At 36.0% G+C, this 24018-nt stretch overlaps 1 long non-coding RNA gene and 2 pseudogenes across 1 annotated transcript; all 3 read right to left on the bottom strand.

Moving 5' to 3' along the window:
- Positions 1-1515: 1515 nt before the first annotated feature.
- Positions 1516-3546, bottom strand: LOC113356822 (annotated as a pseudogene).
- Positions 3547-10007: 6461 nt separating this feature from the next.
- Positions 10008-22680, bottom strand: LOC113356811 (annotated as a pseudogene).
- Positions 14740-15132, bottom strand: LOC113334754. Its single transcript, XR_003352950.1, has 3 exons — positions 15058-15132; positions 14895-14939; positions 14740-14782 (listed from the first exon to the last, which is right to left on the bottom strand). It is a non-coding gene; the product is annotated as an uncharacterized LOC113334754 (long non-coding RNA).
- Positions 22681-24018: the final 1338 nt, after the last annotated feature.

Here is a 24018-nt window from a genome sequence, read left to right as displayed (position 1 = left end):
TCCAGTGGAAGAACATGGTAAATCAAGTCCTACAGTTCATGACTTGGCTCAATTCAGAGTGAGAACAGAAGGGGAACTCGGTTTTGAAAGATAAATGGTCAGAAATGGACGTCTGCAAAACTTATTCCCGATTGTGTTTCAAGCGATTATGGAGAAGGAAGCTTCAACAGCCGACATGATTGTGAATGGGAGTTGGAACTTCAATTTCAAGAGAAAACTGAATGCTAACGAGAAATTTGAATGATACCTGCTGAGACGTGATTCTCCTGTACCTTCGCTGGTAGCTTGGTAAGATGATGTGAATATTGTGGAGAATTTTATCCCACGGATGCTATGAAGTATTGTCTGGCGAATACAGTACCTGCAATTACGAAAGACATCTTTGGCAGCGGACCATTCCTAACAAGGTAATCGTCATTCTATGGGTTACTTTCGACGAATCGATGCCAAATATAAGGTGAGTGCGTTGTGTGATCGCGAAAAAGAAACCGCTGGTCACATGTCAGTTTATGTATTGCTCTTATTCATTCCAGATTTATGAATATTTTATTAAAGCTTCAAGATTTCATGGCCAATGCCGAGAACGCCGTTTCATTTTTTCGAAGCTTGGACTGCGAACATGATGTATGGAAGAGGTAAAGTTATTTCTAAAATTATTCATTACACAATTTGTTGGATTTTGTGGAAGGAGAGGAATGGGGGAGTTTTTGGTGATCGACGAAATGTAATGTTGAAAGTATTGATATTGTAAAACAATTAATAGTCCTTTAGTCTTCCAATCCCGATATTCTTATATTTGTTACCTCTAGTCTCGTTTGGAGGAATTGGGAAGCACTCATGTGTGAATGATCAAATGTAGGCGCTTTTCTTTTTTATCTTTTAATATAACCTTTTCTTAAAGTAAAAAAAAAGAATACGTTAAAGTGTGGAACCTTTGGTTAACTTCATAATCAAACGGGATGAATGCACGTAAAACATTTAAAAATTCTGCATCTTCTTGATGTTATCCGGTGACGGAATTCACAAGTTGATAATCATGCCAGTCGACTTTGAATGATTTTATCATGTCTCGGGCCCATACGTCCAAGCTAAAACGCATGGAAAATGCCCCCAATTTAACATAAACCAGTCAAGTGGTATAACTACTCCTTCCGTTTCTAAAAGATAGGCTTGTTTCCATATTTGAGTATGTCGAAAAAATAGATTTATTTTCATATACGGAGAATCAAATATTATGATTTTACTAATATACACGAGTGACCAACTCTCTCTCTCTCCGGTCCTCATTTTCTCTCTTAATACAAAAAGAGGATCAATTCTTTCTCCTCTTTCTCTAATTTGAAATGAGTTGGGACCAAAAGATACATTAATAAAAAAATGAAAAAGTGATCAAATTGCTTAATCTTTGTGCAGACCAAACAAATCCTATTTTTTAGAAACATAGGGAGTAATAAATTAAATTGACTCAATAAAGAAATAAAGAAGTCACATATGCATTAGAGCAATACTAGATACCTATCTCCCCGTGAGTGTACTATTGGTAAGACTAGCTGATGACGAAAGATTAGGCACAGATGGTGCTGCTGGAACTTGATATACGGGAGTCGGTAATTCGAGTGGAGATTCAAATTTAAGAACACTAATCACTTGAGTAGCTGAAGGTCTTAATTTAGAATCAGGATGAGAACACCATAATCCTACAATCAATAAGTGTTCCATTTCTAACTCATTGAACTCCAATTTTAATATCTCATCGGCAGCTTCAATAATCTTTCCACTTCCGTAAAGACCCCGAACCCACTCTACTAGATCCACCTTATCTGTTTCCACTGGTTTCCTCCCACAAGCAATCTCAAGTGCTACGATTCCGAAACTGTAAATGTCTGATTCCTTACTAAATTTACCTGTGCTATAACATTCTGGTGCTAAGTAACCCCTTGTTCCTGCCACCTTCGTTGTTTCTGATCTTTTCCCATGATCAACAAGCCGAGCTAAACCGAAATCGCCAAGTTTGGCGTTAAAATATGTATCCAACATGACGTTACTTGATTTGATATCTCTATGAACTACACATTGTTCCCCTGCTTCGTGTAGATATGACAATGCAGAAGCTAAACCAAGAGCAATTTTGTACCTGACATCCCAAGTGAGAACAGTTTCTCTTCGAAACAAATGCTTATCGAGGCTCCTGTGACGCATGAACTCGTATACAAGAAGTAAGTCATTTTTTTCATGGCACCAGCCTATAAGCTGAACCAGATTTCTATGTCGTAACTGGCTAATGATCTGTACTTCCGCTTGGTATTCCGTTTTACCTTGTTTTGATTCGCTCGAGATCCTCTTGACGGCAACATGCAAGCTTGTATCGCTCAAGAAGCCTTTGTAAACTCCTCCAAATCCTCCCTCTCCAAGTTTTCCTCCTTCATCGAAGTTACTTGTTGCTTTAACCAGTTCGCTATACGAGAACCTCTTCGGTCCTGTTGTTTTCTCAAATATATCGTTCATAGAGAATTCGGCATTATTTCCTGCATCATCCGGAAATTTCCTTGAGTTGTGCCTCTTCTTCCACCAGATAAACAAAACAAAACCAATCCCAAATCCGAGAACACCAAAGCCAACACCAAGACCAACCGCCAATCCAGTTTTATTACCTTCTCCATTAATATCAGGTTGTCCTTCATCAGTTTTGTTGTCTCTTCTTTTATGGATAAGTTCTAAAGTGGAATTGAATTGCCAAGAAAGGATTTTATGATCTTAAAAATCCGCGCCGGTGGCGGCTGAAAATCCAACTGTAATCTGCTCTGGTAGAACTTTGCTTAGATCAACAACATGATACAAACTAGAACTCTCCCAACTCCCAATGAAAATGGGTTTTTCATCATAACTTAGAAGAACACTCAAGTTAGTTGTAGCAGAATTATAAGTTACCCAAGCATTAGCTTTTCTTCCGTCCCTTATACTACGATGTGCCAATGGCTCAGTAGCCACAGATACTACCGAATTAACGTTGATACCGACATGATCTGAACTTGGATCATATAGGTTTTTATAACTGTCAAACTCAACCGCAACAATTTGATTGGCAGCCAAATTCTTTTGCGATATGTTCCGAGTCAACAAGCCAAGATCGCCACCCGAAGAATTTGGAGGAAGTATAGACCCGAAAGGTGCAAGAAAAAAAGCCATACCATCACCAGCCCTAGTCGCATTATGTGCATCAATGATGAATGAGAAGTGTGTCTCAAAATCTGTCATCCTTCCAGTGGTTGCATCCCAAAGTTGTATAGCTCCTGAGTAAATGGCACGGCCTACACTACCATCAATTCTGTAAAGACTAGCGTTGTTCCTGGTAACTTGAATGAAGCTACCGTTCCTGATTGAATCTCCTTGGAAATTTATCCGTGGATCATTGTTTGCGAAATTTGGGAAGTTAAAGGAGATCGAATTTGTAGGTTTAGGAAGAACTAACAGTATCGTGATGATTTGAAAGAATAATATTGAAGAATGGAGATGAGAGTTTGTTGATGCTTTGCAGTTGAAACCCATTGGTTATATGAATGAATTTCTTCCAAAAGAGCAAGTAATAGATTTATAATAGAGCATTTGATTTCTTTCATGCACGTCAATCTGATGACATCACTACTGAAGGGTCAAATAATTCTTGTGTGAAAGGAAAAAAATCAGTACGAGAAAAGAAAAAGCCTTTCCTTGAATCTTTCATATTTTTTCCTCAAATAAAATTCTTCTTTCGGGAAAAGAAAAAAAAAATCAAAGGCTGATAGACTGGGGGACCACTGGGGGCTGTATGTTGAAAAGTTCCAAAAACTTATTGACCAGACCAGACGCTAAGGATCGTAATGGATGGGCAGCGACCTATCTAGTCGCTGCCCACCAAAAATATTATCTGTCTAAATACAGAATCTCCAATGAAGCTGCCTATCTAGTTGCTCAACATTGACCTGACCAGACCAGACTCTAAGGAAAAGTTCTCGGGCACGAGCGTATCGAAAGCTTATGAAGCTATCTATCTACTCATTAAGTTCTCGGGCGCGGGCGTATCGAAAGCTAATGAAGCTGCCTATTAGGGCTGAACATGGTTTCGGTTTTTCGCTGGAACCGGACCAAACCAGACCAATTAGAAAGAAACCAAACCGAACCATTTCCTAATGGGTTGGTTACGGTGTAGAAAGTGAAAAACCGATAATGTTGGTTTTGGTTTGGTTTGACCTCTAAAACCGAACCAAAAACCATTGGAAAACCGATTAATTTTTAAACTTAATTTCTACCGTTGATTTACAAGTATTAGATTCTACCCATTGATTTAGAGGATAAATAGAAACCCTAAATCTAATATTTCATTATGATACTCTCCCTCTTTCTCTTTCTCCTTCTCTAAGTCGCCTCCCTTCTCCACCGCCAACTACAGCCGCTGCTACTCGACTTTTTTCTTCCCGTCTTTTTTTTTTTTTTTTTTATTTGTCAATAACTAAATTAAGATATATTATATATCTTCTTTTGATATCTAGAATTAGAGTAAGCTTTAACTATTCTTGATATTTTTTTTATTTTTTTTTGTCTGTAAATTTGTGTAAACCACTACTATTGGCAACTATGATTTTTATATCTGTAAATTTGTGTTTTTTTTTTTGCTTTTACATAATTATTGGTTAACCAAAAACCACTGGGACAAACCGAAACCAACTGGAACCATTTGGAAACCGAACCAATGGTTAATGGATTGGTTTGGTTTAGATTTTTAGAAACCAATAGTATTGGTTTCGGTTTTGGTTTGGCTAGAAACCGAACCAAAACCGACCATGAACATCCCTACTGCCTATCTAGTCGTTAGTAATACTTATGACCCTAGAAAACATGGATCTTCAATTATGCCAATTTTAAGCTGCCTATCTAGTCGTTTCCCACTAAAAAAATTATGGATTTTTTTGTGTGGTTAATTATACTTATTACCCTAGAAAGCATGGGTCTTCAATTATACTAATTATTCTCATGAACCTGAAACAGTTACTGTTACGAATGGATAATAGCTGCACAATAAAAAACGTTATAGATAATATCTGTATACTAAAAAAATATGGTGAATAATAGTGCTGAAAAATTATATGAATAATATCTGCACAATATAAAAAAAGAAGAAAATTTTGAAAATCATTTAAGATGTAAAAATTTCTAGAAAGACGAATATTTGATATTTGTATTTACGATTGTTGTGTAGGTCTTTCGAAAAACTTTTAAAATTTATAAAATTTGTCAAATTCATGCGTATGACTTGTGAGACTATTATATTTAATTTGTTTTAATAATTATACCCTTAAAGAATAGAATTTATAAGTACTTGTTCGCACATTATGTACTTGTTCGCACCATCCCTTATTATGTACTTGTTCGCACCATCCCTTCTCTCCTTGTTGTCCTATATGCCCATACCACATTATGTACTTGTTCGCACCATCCCTTATTATGTCCTATTAGCTTCTTCTTCAGATTGTCTGCGATTGTCTTGTTTGTTGCCTCTACTTGCCCATTACTTTGCGGATATAGAGGAGCAGATTTTCCACATTGTATTTTAAATGCATTAAGTAGCATTCCTATATTTTCTCCTTCAAATTGTTTTCCATTATCGGATACTAACTGTGATAGGATCATAAATATGCAAATTATATTCCCAAATATGAATGTAAATATATCCTTATCCCGAATATGTTGTATTGCTTTCACTTCTGGCCACTTTGTGAAATAATCCGTTGCGATAATCAGATATCTTCTTTGTGAATCCTGGTATGAACGGACCAACTATATTTATGCCCCACTTTCCAAATGGCCATGCATTTACTGAATTGTTTAACATCGCTCCAAGTGCATGTATCTTCTTTCCATGACGTTGACATTCTTCACATCGCCTTGATACTCTCTTTGCATCTTCATGCATATACGACCAATAATATCCTTGTGTTTTTGTTTTGTGTGCAAGCGATCTTCCCCCGCTATGATTTCCAACATCCCCATAATATAATGCTTTTAATATTTCTTCACCCTCTTTCCTCGTCAGACATCTAAGCGAAGGCCCAAGGAATGATCTTTTATATAAAATTCCATCCCTTAATTCATAATTTGTAGCACGACTCTTTAGCTTATGAGCCTCTAATCTATTCTTTGGTACAATCCCTTCCTTTAAGTACGAATGAAGTTCAATTCTCCATCTTCAGTTGATTGTTCGTCCTCAATATTTTCTACCACCATTGCAGCTAAAGTTTCTTCTTCTTGCTTCTTTACAGAGGGCCAATAGAGTGTTTGGATTTTTAGATTTCGCGCGACAGGATCTACCAACATGGATGGGATAAAATCTAGTGCATCTGCGAATCTGTTGTCTTTTCTACCTATATCTCTCCAGTTTACTTTGTTGATTTGAGATGCTAATTCCAATACCAACTTATTATATTTTTGTAAAGACGGTTCATTTGTACTATACTTTCCTTCTATTTGCTGAATTACTAATTGTGAATCACTAGTTATTCTGGCTTCTTTTTTCTGCATTTCAATTGCCAATTTCAACGCATGCACTACCGCTTCATATTCAGTTTAATTATTTGTTGATGCGGATTTCAATCTGAATGAATAAGCTATTCGCACACCGTTCGGTGAAATGAAGACAATTCCAATTCCATTTCAATCTTCGTTAGATGATCCTTCCACTAGTATTTCCCATCTATTTGGATTATGGTCTGTTAATAGATCTTTTGGGTTCCCATATTCTTCGTCCACATCCATCATTTCTTCAACATATTCATCTTCTTCTAATGGAAATTATGCAAGGAACTCTACGATAACTTGTGATTTTGGTGATGACAATACCTCATAACTGATTTCAAAGTTCCCTATCTGTGCGCTTCATCTTTCAATTCTACCGAATTTTGTCGAATTCTTCATTGTAGGTTCTATTGGTACTTTAGTTAACACTTTAATCTTGTGGGCATGGAAATAAATGCGAAGTTTGAACGAAGCATAAACCGGTGCGGGAATTAATTTCTCGATCTTTGAATAATTTTTCTCTGCTGAATTGTATGTCTTACTTATGTAGTAAATTGGTTTATCCACCCCATGATACGAACGTATTAGAACATCACTTAAAGCATATGGTGTTGACGCCAAATATAACAAAAATTCTTCTCCCAGTATTGGCTTCTGCATAATTGATAAGTTCACTAAGTAATATTTTATGCTTTATCACATTCCTCCGTCCATTCGAATTTTGTTCCTTTTTTTAGTATGTTGAAAAAATGTTTTCATTTATCTGAAGAACGCGAAATAAATCTTGTAATGAAGCTATTAATCCATTCAATTTTTGAACATCTTTTATTGTCACAGGCTGTGGCATATCCCGGACTGCTTGCACTTTATCTGGATCAACTTCTATTGCTTCTTGTGATATTATATAACCCAGAAATTTTCCTGAAGACACTCCGAAGACACTTTTCTGGATTTACTTTGATATTAAATCTTTGCATTTGTTCAAAAATTTCTTCCAAATCATTAAAATAATCTTCTGCTTCCTTTCTTTTTACCAGCATATCATCTACATAGATCTCCAATGTTTTATATATCCACTTTGCGAATACTTTCTCCACCATCCTCTGATAAGTCGCACCAACATTTTTTAATCGAAAAGGCATTTTTGTATAAAAATATAATCCTCTAGGTGTAAAGAAAGCTGTATGCTCTAGATCCTCCTGCGCTAGAGGAATTTGATTGTAACCTTTATATCCATCCATTAGTGAGACCCTTTTGTTTCCCGATGCAGATTCTACCATTTGCGGAATATCTGGTAATGGAAAACTGTCTGTCGGGCATGCCTTATTTAGATCGGTAAAATCTATACAAATTCGGATCCCCTTATTCTTTTTTTGGTACTACCACCATATTTGCTATCTATTCTGGATACTTTGCAAGCTTTATAATCCGTACTTTTAACATTTTTTGTAGTTCTGCTTCTATTTGCGGATGATGTGTTGTTGCGATCTTTCTTATTCTTTGCTTGAATGGTCTTTCACTCTTTTTAATATCCAATTTATGACATGGGACAGATGGGTCGATTCCTGGCATTTCTTCCATACTCCATGCGAAGACATCATTATACTTTCGCAAGATATCTACTGTTCTTTATTCTTCTTATTTACCCATCTTAGTTCCAATTTTCAATATCTTTGGTTCTTCTTCCGTACCGACATTTATTTCCTTCATAGGTTCTGCTGCAATGAAATTCGGTTTTGGTTCTCCCATAGGTGTTGGTTCTTTTATCTCTTGAATCGGTTTTCATTCTTCATCCAGTATTTCATTCGGAATCCCTCTTCCTTCTTTCGCTCTGATCATATATATGCGAAATTCTTCTTCTTTCTGTAACTCTTTCGCCCTTTTCCAACGATTCTTTCGCTTCTTCGCACGTTCTTCATAGTTCTTTACATACATCTTGTTATAGAACTTCGCATCATCAACATCCCCTTGGATCTCACCTATCCCACTCGGAGATGGAAATCTTATGCAGTGATGTAATGTTGATGCCACAACTTTTATCGTGTGCATCCAGGGTCTTCCCAATAACATATTATAGGTCGATTCTATATCAACCACAGATAATTTCACATCCGTTTCTATTTCTCCCAACAATATTCGCAAGATTATCTCTCCCTTTGGATTTGTAACTGCTTTGTTAAATCCATGTATATTATAAGCTGGAATCGTCATTTATGCATCCTTGTATCCCATAGCTTTGGATAAAATAAGATGTCAACTGCACTTCCTGTATCTACCAACGTTCTATTAATTGCCCATACTTCTGATTCCTTCATTTCTTCATCATTTTGTTTTAGCTCAGCAGTTAATGTGACCACTAATGGATTTGTTCGTCTCAAGTTGTCTTCCGAGATTTCATCCGATATAAATGTTATCTCTCTTTTTTCCCATTATTTTAATGGAGATTCTTTATCCACCGTTTCTACTTTCTTTCCGTTGTAATCTCGTTTATGTAATCTTCCTGTTAATTTTGATTGAAAATCCGCCTCGGAAACCGGTACTTTACTTATAGAATTACATTGTATATTTCTATCTCTTCCTCGAATTTTCACAATTTTTACTGTCTCCATAGATTTTCCTTTCTTTCTGTTTGTTTTCTTCAAAATTTCCAGATCTAAGTTTTCAAAATTCCTATAGTTTCACCAACATGATATATCCTCATCCCTGTTTCTAGCGTCAGATGTAGTTGCAGGAAATCCCACAACTACACAAGATGTAAGAATCTATGAACTACTAGGTAATCATGGTAGAAATTATCTTTTTATTATATGAAGATCTTACACCCAATTACAAGATGATATGAAACCCTAAGTTTATTTTACACAGACTTTCTCTCTCCTAATTTCTTGACCAAGGATTCTAAAAGATCTCCCTTTTCACAAGGCCAGTCTACCCTTCATATAGGGTATTACATAGTAGATGACAGTTAAGATCTCCCCTTATTTCGGAATGACCGTGCGCTATTATCGCACACATATATCAGTTACATTCGCAAACTCTACTTGCTTCGCGTAGATCTTCACACTTTACTCATGACTATGTTGATATCACGTAATTTATAATCGTGCGATATTTCACTCCTACATGTTTTCCCTTATAAACCGAGCACGTTTTCGGCGTCTTCATGCATGCATGCTCTAAGTGTTTCACATATCCATTAATTGCCAATGGGTTTTCTATAAGAAATCATCACCAAATCCTCATTTTTATTCTTCAAACTTCTATTTTACACTCAAAACCCAATGGAAAAACTTGTTGCTTGAGTTCTTGAAATTTTCAAATATATATATTTATTGAAATGTTAGAGTATAAGATTAAGAAGAATATAAGAAATAGTCTGACAAGAAATAATTAATTAACAGGAGTTTGTTCGACATCTGAGACAAATTGGTGTTCGTGGAACAGCTACTGCTAATATCTGTCTACGAATTCGAGGAATCACCAAAATCTGAAGCATAAACATGCTTACTCATATTTAGTCGTGGCGCACTATAATTATATACCGGAGAAGGCAACTTTGTTGGGAGACTCGACACTGGGGATTTGTAGTTCAAAATACTGATGACTTGCCAAATGGAAGGTCTAGTTGCAGGATCAGGATGAGAACACCATAATCCTAAAACCAACAGATGTTCCATTTGTTGTTTATCGAACTCCATATTTAGTCGCTCATCGGCAGCTTCAACGATCTTTCCACTTCCATAGAGTTCCCAAACCAAATCTACTAACACACCCCTAACTTCTTCGAATGGCTTCCTCCCACAAGCAATCTCAAGTGCAACAATTCCAAAACTATAAATATCAGATTCTTTACTTGATTTACCAGTAGCACATTCAGGTGCTAAGTAACCCATGGTTCCGGCTAAGACCGTTATTGGAGAACTTACATCATGACCAACAAGCCTGGCTAAACCGAAATCACCAAGTTTGGCATTAAAATGTGAATCCAGCATGACATTACTTGATTTAATATCTCTGTGAACTACACATTGTTCCCATTCTTCATGTAAGTACAGCAATGCAGAAGCTAACCCAAGATTTATTTTGTACCTAACTTCCCAGGTGAGAACATTTACCCCTCCAAATAAATGTTTATCGAGGCTACGGTTTGGCATGAACTCATACACAAGAAGTAATTCATCTCTTTCGTGGCACCGACCTATGAGCTGAACTAGATTTCTGTGTCGTAGTTGGCTAATAATCTTCACTTCTGACTGGTACTCTTTCTTTCCTTGCTGCGAACCTTGTGAGACCCTTTTAACTGCTACAGTCAATCTCAGATCACTTAAAAACCCTTTGTAAACTCCTCCATGTCCAAGTTTTCATTCTTCGTTAAAGTTACTCGTTGCACAAACCAGGTCTTCATATGATCCCTCGGACCCGTTCCATTCTCAAATTCATCATCCACTGGCACATCGGAATCTGCTCTCAATGCATCAGTACTCTTCTTTAAGCTGACCCTTTTCTTGAACCAAATGAACAAACCACAACCAAGTGCACAACCTAATACACCCAAACCTACAGCAACACCCACCGCCAATCCAATTTTATTACCTTTCCCTTCTGTAATATCTGTTGGTATGATTTGGTCAGTATTTCCTTCATCCATAATTTCCAAAGTAGAGTTGAATTGCCAGGAAAGCAGGTGATGAATTTCAATCGAACTCCCCGTGGAAGCCGAAAATCCAACAGTAACCTTTTCAGGTAGAATCTTGCTTAGATCAACGATATGAGATAGACTTGAATTCCCAATGAAAACAGGATTCTCATCATAAGTTAGAAAAAGGGTGAAATACTGATGTACCCCTGTTTTTTTGGGCGCATACAGATGTACCCCCGTTTTTTTCACATTTACAAATGTACTCCTGTTTTGACCGTTTTTTTGAAAAAACGGCTAACGGAAAGTTAACCTCCATGTCAACAGTTAAATCTTCCAACTCACTTGCCAACTCGTCTATTCTTCCACGTAAGTTGTGTACACGTGGCTGGTCCCTTAACAATCAACAGTGCTCCAAAGAGAATTGTAATTCCAAACTCAAATTGAACTTGTGTAAGATGCAATAGTTATAGAAACAATAGTATATGAAGTATGCAAGGAATTCAAGAAAAATCTGCAAATGTAACTGCAATAGTAATAAAAGACTATCTATTTCAGTAACTCTACACTGTCTTAACATAACATTCCAGAAATTGTCTTAACATTCAAATATAAAATAGAGTCCTCATAAACACAACTCAACATAAAATAGGTACATCTAAAGCTTCATATACTTCTTTGCTCTCTTCTTTCCTTTTGGGTTTGGAGCTGTAAAGGTTATGTTGTTGCTAACAGATCCAACATGGGTGTTGTGCTGACTGAAACTGGGCTGAGAACAAGATTCATCACCTGCCTTTCTCATGACACCTTTGGATTTTGCAGAAGATGTTGCAGCTGGTTGGGAAGATTGAGCAACGCTTGTTTGCGTCTTAGATCTGCTAGCACAAGGTTGAGAATTTGCAGCAGATGCACCTCCAGAATTTGCAGCAGCTTTAGCTTTGTACTTTCTCTTTGGTGGAGCTTCAACTGTTGTCTGCTTTGTGCCATCAACACATGTTCTAGGCTTAAATCCCTTAGGATTTCCTCCAACTGGACCACCAACACAAGTTGATGAGTAGTGACCTTCATTTTTACACCTACTACATCTTCTAGCCTTCTTCTGACCTCTTGGTTCATCATATGACAATATCCTCTTCTTCCTTGGCCGGCCTGGCTTTCTAATGTCTACTGGTGGCTTCATCATTTCTGGTTTTTCTGGCTGCAAAGAAGTAAGAAGAAGAAGAAGAAGATAAGAGTTAGAAAACTTGTGGAGGCTGTTATACTAGTACAATGAAACCCTAAAGGAATCTACTTTATTACCCTGATTTATTGCACAACAAACAATAAAGACAAAACATATATTTTAAACAAAAAATATTTAAAATTAAATGTACCTCTATCCAGTCAGCTAGACCCTCTAGTGGATTGAATTCAAGAGCATATGTCTTCTTGTAGTAGTCCACTGTGTAGTAAGGGCTACAGTACCTACAATATATAACAAAACAAAATGGCTTTGGTTAAACAATGTCCAAGCAAAAATGTAATACAAACCAAAATGTACAAAGGGGTTCAAGTTTAGGAAACTAACTCAGCCCAGTTAGGTCTCATTGGAGCCAAAGCACATACAGCATGCTGGCATGGAAATCCCCTTAACTCCCATTGCAAACAACTACAAATTTTCTTCTCAAGATCCACAATAAAAACTGCTTCATGCACACTAATCACTTCATAGATTTTGTACTTCACAGCTGGAACCAACTTAAAATTAGGATTCAAAGCTATCATCTTTTCTATCAACTTCATTGCTTTAGGAACTATGTCACCATCTCTCCATTTTGCAGACTCATTTCTTCTCTTATACCAAGTATTCATCACCAGATCTCCATACATCAGGCCTAACTTGCAGATGGGCTTATCCCTCATCTTCTTTGCCATATTGTTGAAGGACTCAGAAAAGTTATTATTAAGGTGCTCACATTTGCTGTCTTTTTCGAAATGGGACCTGGACCAGGTTTGTGGTTTTTCTTCTTTCAAGAGATACCAAGCAGCATCAACATTCTCATCCTTCATCTTGGCCATATGTTCCTAACACAAAAACAATGCTTATGGTTACATAACTTAAGAATTTTGAGGAAATATACTTAAACAAGTGAAATGTGCTTATGCATTACCTCAAAATGTTTTTTCTTGTAACATTTAGCTGCATTCCAAAGATGATTCTGCAAACTAAAACTCTTGTAGGTCTTCTTGAAGTTTGCAAGCAAGTGCCTGTCACATGTAAATTCAAATACATTATAGGATTATTACAAGTGATCTAGAAAGAAAAAAGGGAATAGTAATCTGAAATCATACACATTATACCTAAAACAATATTTGTGTTCATCAAAAGGAAAGTGATAGTCAACACCCTCCAAGATTCCCTTTTGCTTGTCTGAGATGAAACAGATACGCACACCATCTTCATCTACCAGAGGCTTCAAATCTCCAAGGAAAATCTTCCAATTTTCTATGGTTTCATTCCTACACACCATTATACCTAGCATAACTAAGCCATTCTGACCATCCAGACCTGATTGCATATAAAAAGTGAATTATAATCCAAAATGACATATAAATTGAATTACAAGAATGTATAAGTGAAGAAAAAGAAGAATTTACCTGTTGCACATAGCATCACACCACCAAACTTTCCATTCAAGTGACAAGCATCCAAGCCAATGACCCTTCTACAGCCAGCCTTCCACCCCTTTATTGCAGGAGCAAATGATATGGTTAAAGAAAGGAAAGTATTGTCTAGAGTGCCATATGAGAAAGAACAATGGCTTCCTGGGTTTCTCCTCTGCATACAACATAGTAGAATTAATAACTAACAAGAATAAAAAAATGAATATTATTTGCAAAAACAACTAACAAGAAAAAATAATGTCAGAGATAAGAGTAACATTACCTTAACCATTTCACAAAAGTTAGGAACTTGTTGGTAACTCTTCTGATAACTCCCATATAGCTTCTCCAACACCATAACCCTTGCCCTCCATGCAGTATGGTATGCAATGGTGACCTTTGTGTCCCTTTTAAATTGTGCTGCTAAGTCATATGGACAAGGTATTTCTGCATCACAACCTGACTCCTTTCTTTTTTCCATGTACCAATCAGCTACATAAGGAGGAATTGCACTTCTGTTGTACCCATCTCCACGACCTTGGTGGTTGTGTTGTATATTATACCCTCTGAGTGTAAAGGTGTCTCCTTCACCTTTTCGCTTGATACCATATATAAAGAACTTACATTCCGTCTTCTCACAATTAACACATACTGCTCTTTGTTGCTTATTATCACATTTATTCCATACAAATTCATGTCCATTTATTACACAGAAATGCCTAACATGTTTCTTAAATTCATTTTTATTAACATATTTGGTACCAACTACAAGTTTAGTAGGATTAAATTCCTCACCTATCTCCTCTTGGAACAAGTCTTCCTCTTCTTCTTGCCTAAAGTGCTCTGCATATTCTTTCTCGAACTCTGCTGTGGGACAGGGCTCATTAGCTTGAGGTCCATTAAACTGGTGAGGTGCATTACATTCAGGCCCACCTGGTTTAGCTTGTTCTTGTCCACCTAAAAAACAAACAAACAAATTGTGTTTGTCAGTACCTTCATCTTAACTTGTTTTGAAAATACAATAACTAACAATAATGAACTGAAACAAATTAAACAAGCATATTATTACCTTCATCTTCTCCATCAGAACTCACTATATCCCCATAATGATCCTCTGAAACAACACACAAAACAACCATACAAAATTCATTTTTAAGATACTTGAGATACTATAACAAACACAAAACAAAAACAAAACAAACAATCAAATACCCAAGAAAAGAGAACATTACCTTCATTGTCATTATCAACCTCCACCTCACCAAAGTTAGGATCATCAAAATTATCTGCCAAGCCACCATCCGCAGCCTTCATCAAAAATTCCTCATAGTCCTTTGCATGTTGTTCTTCATTATCATACCCACAGTTGAAGTTTTATAAATCCTGCTCAGGGTGACACTCATCAGGTTCTTCATTTGGAAGTTGTACAACATACTGATCATCCTCAACAACGCTTGCTGCCTGTGTTGCTTCAAACCAAAAGTCAGGATTAAATGTTTCAAACTGTTCTTCAGGTATGTTAGCAGCTACACTAGACTGTGTTTGTTGTGTAAATTGAGGAACATATACTTCTTCTTTATCTAAGTCAATGAATAACTTCTTGTTCGCTGCCTGACTTTGGTTCTTCTTCTTAGATAGTCTAAGACTTGTTCTTGTAGGAATTTGCTTGGTTTTGCTCACTGGTTTCTTTGGTGTTGAAGACTTTGTTGGTGTCAAATACTTGTGTGGAATAGCTACCTCTGTTAACCCTTCAGAATACTCATGTGGAATGATAACTTGCATATGCAGTGTAGTCCAATTCTCATGTACTTCTGCATTATCCCAAAACCTCCAAAATTCTTCTTCAATAAGTAATGAATCTGGTAAACAGGGGTCACTATACCATACTAAATCCACTTCCTCATTAGGATGCAATCTAAGTAGGGGCTTGATCTTTTCTTTCAATTGAAGGAGACCCATATCTGCTCTAGCCAACCCTTTGAATTCAAAACTCATCACAGTGTTCATAACCTTCACCTTTATGTCTCTCTTAGGAAACTTATCTTCAACTTCAGGTCTGCACCAAATGAATACATAGTATTAGCTCAAACATACATATACAAGGATCATTTACTTCAAACTAACCTCACAAATCAACCAATTAGAGACATATAGTCCTAACATGACCAATACAGGTAGCTACTCTCATCTTATTTCCATTCTCATGTTGTTTTTCCCCCACTGTTTTCCTTATTTGAATGCATGTCTCTCGTTCTTTTTAGCTTAATTTCGTAAATTAATGGAAACCCACTGATATTTTTTGATGATAAATCATTTGTTGTCTTTGGTTTTTTGACGATTTACAACATTTGAAGAGGAAAAATCAAAGGCCTCTTTTTGAAGCTTTAATGAAAATCAAAGAAGGTAAACCACCACTTATCATCTCTTTACTCGATTCTACCCAATGGGTCTTAAAGACTGTAATTTTTTGATTTGTTGTTGCAGAATTGATGCTTTTAGGATTCATTTCATTGCTACTGACTGTATTTCAAACCACAATATCAATTGAAACTTAAACTTCAAAAAAACAGAAACCCTAAAATCTATTCAAAAAACTTTAATCAATCCACACAATCGAAACCCAATCATCAATTACTGCAGAAACAAAACCCATATCCTTAAGAACTGAAAACCCTAAAATCAAACATTTACAGCAACCCAAAATCAAACAAACAAACCCAAAATCGAAAAAAAAAACAGAAACCCTAGAAAAAAGTTTAATCAATCGAACACACAGAAGAACCCAATGATGTTTTTCAGTTACCTTTCTTCTCCTTCTTCTTCTTTTTCTGGTTTCTTCTTCTCCTTCTTCTTTCCGCGTCTTAACTTCACCATATTTACTTACTCGTTTACAAACAGAGAGTGGAAAATCGACGTTTCTATCTGAAAAAGAGAGAGGAACAGAGAAGGGGGAAGAGCAACAGAGAGGAAAAAAGGGAAGAAGAAGAAAGGTTTTACGAGATTATGACGCTTCTCTCTTATTTTCCCCCAATCTTCATCTAAAACTCTTCCATCGAATACCGTTAATTTTCATAGAGATGTGCTGAAATTCAGATCTATGGTCATCACACATCCACGTGTTTCGTTTCTGGTCCAGCAAGCCCACACGTGTTGGCGGAGAAAACAAAGTAACTACACGTGTTGGCAGAAAAACCATAGTTACATAGTTGATACCATCAGATATCTTAGGGATCTCCTAGACCTAGATGTGTGTCCGAGATCTGTGACACGTAATACTTAATTATAACAAACATGTGGCCTCATTTTCACAAATACGTGGCATCATTTTCTCATCTCGGTCAAGATAAATTGACATGTGACCGAGAAATTGACTTTTTTAACGTTTTTGGATGGAAAACATCCAACAGAGGCATATTTGTAAATGGAAAAAAAACCGGGGGTACATAGTTAAGTCGGGTGTAAATATAGGGGTACATCTGTTTATAATCCTTAAAAAAACACTCAAGTTTTTCGAAGTAGAGTTATAGGTTACCCAAGAATGAGCCGTTCTTCCATCAGTCATACTAGTATTCCATGTGATGTTCGCTACAGATTCAATTGAGTTAACGTTGATACCAACATAATTGTTACTCGGATCCCATGCGTTCTGAACCGTGTCAAACTCCACCGCAACAATCTGATTGCGGGTACCAAACTCTCAGCTTGCTTTTGAGTAAATAAGCCAAGAGCTAACCCATAGGAATCTAGAAGAGCTTTAGAACCGAAAGGTGCAAGAAAGAAAGTCATACCATCACCACATACCGGAGCCGGGTTAACAGCTCTTATTTTAAAATAGAATCTTGTATTAAAATCCGTTACTCTTCCGGTGGTTGCATCCCAAAGCTGTACCGGTTCTGGATAAGTTGCACGACCAACACAGAATTTATTAAGATTTTCGTCAGCTTCATTCTTAGTAAGTTCGATCACATCATTCTACAAGTACGAATCATTTTCTAAGTTGATTTTAAGACTGTTTGTCGTGAAATTCTGATAGTTAAAAGAAACTGAAGTAGTTCCACTCGGAAGAATGGATAATATCATGGCGCAGCAGAAGATTGAGAAATGAGAGAAGAATCCCATGGTTGATGAAGCTAATTGAGTTTAGGGAGGAATAAAAACTGGATAGAAATGAGGATGCCTGTTAATATGTGTAGCTATAGTGCAGTGGATATACGTTTCCTTTGCTAGTGTTTTATTCACTACTAAGTGAAAAATATATATTTTAAAACGAGATTCTACGCGTAAACTACAAATTCATTGAATTCAAAGTCATAAATTTGGTCCTAAATTATTTTCATCTTCTTCACGTCAGGAACAAGAACAATCACTTGTTTTGGCCCTCACTACAGAAGTTTTACGTCTAGGCTATTTATTGTCAGCAATTGTAGCCGCTGGCCTACCGGCTCTGGTTGGGCTTCACTTGCAAATATCAACGCTGCTACACCTGCAGGGAAAAATGGAAAGAAATTCCGCCGACTCTTTTTAATCAAGCTGCGTTAATTTCATATAAAAATCATAGGATTATAGAACCCTAGCCTTAACTTTTCGATGGGCCTATGGCGACTAACTGTGGGTGTCTGTGATTGATTTGTCAGCTACCTATATATTTATGTAGGAAATACCATTTAGTCCTAGGAATAATATATTAGAGAGAGTCTAGTCCAGTTGACTCAGTCATGTGTTTGTTTAGTCCTTTTTGGGAAAATATATTATAGTTTGGTCCTAAAAATTATCGTTTGGTCGTAGGATGTACAATACCCACGCGGGATGACGTCATGGATGACGTAATTTTCATCTTGGAGTGACAATAATACCCTATCAGAAAAATATATATAGGATTTATTAGCAAAAAAGAAATCATTTTCAGATTTCTTTTCTGTCTCCTCTCTAGATTCATATATACTTTCTGTTCTTGTGTTTTCTTTCTCTTTTTGATGAAGATGATGGTGTTGAAGTTGAAGAAGATGACGAAGATGTTGTTTTTGTTGAAGACGATTTGAAGGTGAAAGTAGATTTGAATTTTTTTTTCTTTTTCTGGATGTGTTTTAATTTGTTTTGATTTCTTCATGCTGCTGTAACAATGCCGTCTTCATAAGAAACTCATGTTGTTGCTGCTGCTGCTCGTGTTGAAGATGAAGATGATGAATTCTGTTTTTCTGCTGTTTTATGATGAAGATGAACTCTGTTTTGTTGCCGTTGTTGTCAAAGAAGATGTAGATTGAAATGAAGATGACGAAGGCGATTTGATGTTGCTTTTGTTAATGAAGATTTTGATGTTGTTGCTGCTGTTGATGTCGATGAAGATGATGAAGAAGATGAACATTTATCAGGAGTTCATTTGACGAATGAACTATGGTTTATATGTTTTTATCAGGAGTTCATTTGACGAATGAATTCTGGTTTGCATAGGTTTTTATCAGGAGTTCATTTCTGGAATGAACTCTGGTTTATATAGGTTTTTATCAGGAGTTCATTCCAGAAATGAACTCTGGTTTATATAGGTTTTTATTAGGAGTTCATTTGACGAATGAACTCTGACTTTTTGTTCTTAATAACGAAATTTTTGCAGAATTTTAATGAAATAATGAAGTTCATTCATATGAGATTTAATTTGGTTTTCATTTGTAAGAATGGACTTTGATGGTTCATCACACAGAATGAACTGCTACAAGAAAATAAGTAAAAATTAATATGGAAAGGTATTATTGTCTGTTTTATATTTTTAAATAATTATGGACCAAACAGTAAATGCGTTTTCTCAAAGGACTAAACTGACTTGGGACCACCTAAAAAAGGACCAAACGATTATTTTCCCTATATTTATTTGTTATTTTCCCCATCATTACTGATGCATCTGCCGCTTTTTCTGTCCCATCTCTTCCATTTTGACGTAGAAAAAGATTAGGTCATATAATGCATGCAATTTTACAAGAAAAAGTCAATTTAAACCTATTATAGGGCGCTAAGTTTTTGGTTTAGAGGGATCACAAAATGACAAAATCATGTCATCAAATAGTAATCTACAAATTCCCATATCCTACTGTTTATGCTAATTGTTAAAATGCCCTCGATTAATTATTATCAATGATTAAATTAACTAAACTAAATAATACTAGTGACTAAATCAGGCCAATTAGTTAGATTTATAATTAGTGTTTGAAAATCAAAGATCAATTTTTTTTTTCTTTTTTTGTTTTGAAAACTGAATTTACAGTTGGGAGTTCATCTTTTTCCAACCGTAGACAGATCCGAGGTAACTTACGATTCAGAAAATTTGAAAAAAAAAACTTCAAAATTCAAATATGGTTGGGTTTCCCCACCGTAAACCTTACATAAGAGTGGGAGTTAGTGCTTTCCCAATCACAGACAAATCCAAACTGTATGCCATAAATACAGTTGGGAGTTCATCGTTTCCCAACTGTAAATTTTTTCTAAATACCTTGTATAATCAAATCTAATCTATTCATCGATCAAAAATCAAAACCGAAGGATGGGTTTTTCAATTCATACGTAATTAAAGTTATTATTGGCTAAGATGATAATCATCGTTGAAGAAAGAAAAATAAAAGAAGAAGACGAAAAGAAGAAGAAGAAGAAGTTGAAAAGGCGGGGGGTCTAACAACACCACCCCATATTTCGCATAGCAGTCTGTATGGACAAACTCGAATATACTTTCAAGAGAATCAACAAGACTCAATCAATTAAAATTATATCAACGAGTTTATATCTCTCTCTTGATTTGATGTACTCAAGCAGATCCTGCGAGTTCTAATCAAATACAATGAATAACTTGGACGGTACCAAAGACCAATGTCCAAGGATCAATCAATGACAATCAACAACCAAAGGTTGGATTATGCTAATTGATGATCTAAACGCACAACCTGTATTATTTCAATTATAAAGATAAAACAATATAATGCGAAAACTGAAATAACATAGACACCAGAAATTTTGTTAACGAGGAAACCGCAAATGCAGAAAAACTCCGGGACCTAGTCCAGATTGAATACCCACTGTATTAAGCCGCTACAGACACTAGCCTACTCCAAGCTAACTTCGGACTGGACTATAGTTGAACCTCAATCAGTCTCCCACTGATCCAAGGTACAGTTGTACTCCCTACGCCTCTGATCCCAGCAGGATACTGTGCACTTGATTCCCTTAGCTGATCTCACCCACAACTAAGAGTAGCTACGACCCAAAATCGCAGGCTTTGATAATAAACTAATTTGTCTCACACAGACAACTCTATCAAAGGATCAATCTGTCTCCCACAGAAAAATCCTAAAGTTTTTGTTCCGTCTTTTGATAATAATCAAGGTGAATAGGAACCAATTGATGATCTGGTCTTATATTCCCGAAGAACAACCTAGATTAATCAATCACCTCACAACAATATTAATCGTATGGTAGCGAAACAAGATGTTACGGAATCACGAACAATGAGACGAAGATGTTTGTGATTACTTTTTATATCTTGCCTATCGGAGATATCAATCTCAAGCCAACCAATATGATTGTACTCGTACGACAGAAGATGCAATATCAGATCACACAACTACGATAAAAGTAGTATCGGTCTGGCTTCACAATCCCAATGAAGTCTTTAAGTCGTTTAACCGGGTTTTAGAAGAAGAAAACCAAAGGTTAAAGGAGAACCGACTCTAGCACGCAAATTAGTCACTACAATAAAAGTCACTTTTAGTGGTAAAATATTGTGTCACGAAAATCAATTTCTTCGTTGCAAAAAGAATTCAGCGGCGCAAAAAGTTTCATCACCTATAGTGAGTCGTTGAAAGTGTTATGTGACGTCCTTAAGAAATCGTCACCGAATTTTTTAATTAGCGACATAAGTCTTTTTGCCACCAAAACTCTCTTTTTGTGAGAAAATAAAATTGACACTGTTCACTAATTTTGTGATGAAGAATTTTGTCACTCTAGGTATCATTGGCGAGGAAAATATTTTATCACTTAAAATAGCTTTAGCCGTGAAATTTGTTCGTCTCGAAATATACTTATCGTGAAGAAACAAATTTGTCACATAAAATAGTTTTAGCCGTGAAATTTGTTCGTCTCAAAATATACTTATCGTGAAGAAACAAATTCGTCACAAAAAATTGAATAAAAAATAATTTCCCATTAAAATAAATTGTTTAGACAAAATCCAAACTAGAAAAAACTTGATAAATAAACTCTACCAATAAATAAACATCACTACTAGAAAAGATAAAAAACTATACTAAGACTAAAACATTATGTTGTTAAGTTTCATTAGCGGTAATATTGTTCAACCCGAGAGAACGTATCATCATATCCTGCATGTTTCTTATGACATTTTCGCTGCCTTCCTTCATCTTTTTGATAACCTCATTCCGGGCGCGTATTTTCTCTTCCTGAGCTTGAATTCTATCAGCCTGCGCTTGCAGCATTTCATGAACTCCTTCATTGTTAGAAACAGTGGTCGCAGAACGACGTCGTCTTTGCTTTTTCTTTAAAACCTGAGCACATACTTCTGCCTCAGTGGGTGGTATAGCTCCCGCTTCGCTGCCTTGCTGCATTATCTCAATCATCGTTTCCTATATAGAGATGCATAATAGAGAGAATAATTAGCAACTGCACCAGAATGTCAAAACAGTAGGTTAATTCTAGTGATATAAAATTGTATAAGTAAGAGATTACAAAAACTTACTGGGTGTGGTGTGTTTCTGAATCCTATTGGTTTAGACATATACAACACAAATTGTAACATTAATACTGTCAATACTCACCCATTTGATGCGAGCTTCATCAGAAATCCAAAGAACTTCGCCCATTTCTTTATTGGTAGATGTATGGGTGTCATAGAATGTTTAAATTTCACCTTCCTCGAATCCAGCTTTCCGTTTCTGTTTTACACAGGAAATGAAAAACAAGTGAGTTGATGTTGGAACAGAAAAAAAGTAAACATTAGACAATCACATTCCACATTTCATCATAAGCTTCTAAATGACTTAAAAAATTTATACATATGAACAAACATCACTAAACATCACTATAAGAGAAAATCATATTCTTATTCATAAAGGAACCACCTCCGCCCTATGGACCATATGTGACTTAGAACCTCCACAATGGTTGAACAGAACAACTTCTCGTGCTTTTGCACCTGCTGCAGAGCGCTTCTGCAAATTTTAAATAAAACAAAAGTAAATTAACAACTTACGTAAACATATTGTACTACAATTAAAAACATGTTCCAAAAGAAGAAGATGATAAAGACAATACCTTGAAACTTTCACTGGAAAACACGCGGTCGTACAACCAGTCCCAATCTTCCAGCGACACGTATTAATTCTAACTGAATTATTCTTAACAGAAATGCATCACTTTGAGTCTTTCAATCAACGCATCTCTCTCACGGAGAAGTATTTTGGTCCATGACTTATATTGTAACGGGGTAAGGGACAGAACAATCACCCTACACTCGCTTGCGAGTGGATTGGCATTTTCACAGTCCGGCTTTCCTTCTAATTCGGAGAAGTGTACAGAAAGCTATTTGCATTTTATTTACTTAAAAATAGTTGTTTGGTTTGATAATTATTTTGATTAGAACATCAGCTCTTTATCTTTCAATGATTCAGAGATTGTTTTTTTTTTTTTGAACAAAGGGATTAGTTATTTTTGTTGTTGGTTGGATTTCAACAATATTCTTTGTCTCAAATTCAAATTTTTTTTAATGCAGTCTGGGAATCCAGTTTCTTCATGTGATTTTTGTGTCTTTTCTGTTCTCCTTGTGCATGGTGATCTTTTCTTAAAGTGCTCAAACAACTGGTGATCCTGCCAAGTTTCCCCGGTTCAAACTGGAAATGGCAAAACACGGAATTGTTGTCCGGGAAAAGGAAGGCTCGTCGTTGCACCCGACACACTTTTGATTCAATCTTATAGAATCAATCTTTGGTCTAGAGCATTCTTTTCGATCTTTTCCCATTAAACGACGTAAAAAAATGACGACTTGTATGTTTCCCCTAATGAAAAATTACTATGACAAGTGAATTGATTCTCTCTAATTTATTACATTATTTTTAAGTATTATGTTTTACATGATAAAATATATTGTTACCAAAAACTTATTCTTTAGCAGCTACGTATTTTTATTCTCTCCATAAAGAAAT

The sequence above is a fragment of the Papaver somniferum genome, chromosome 1 (genome assembly GCF_003573695.1).
Source record: "Papaver somniferum cultivar HN1 chromosome 1, ASM357369v1, whole genome shotgun sequence".
Lineage (NCBI taxonomy): Eukaryota > Viridiplantae > Streptophyta > Magnoliopsida > Ranunculales > Papaveraceae > Papaver > Papaver somniferum.
Note: the sequence above shows the minus strand (reverse complement) of the source record. Positions and strands in the feature narration are given on the sequence as shown.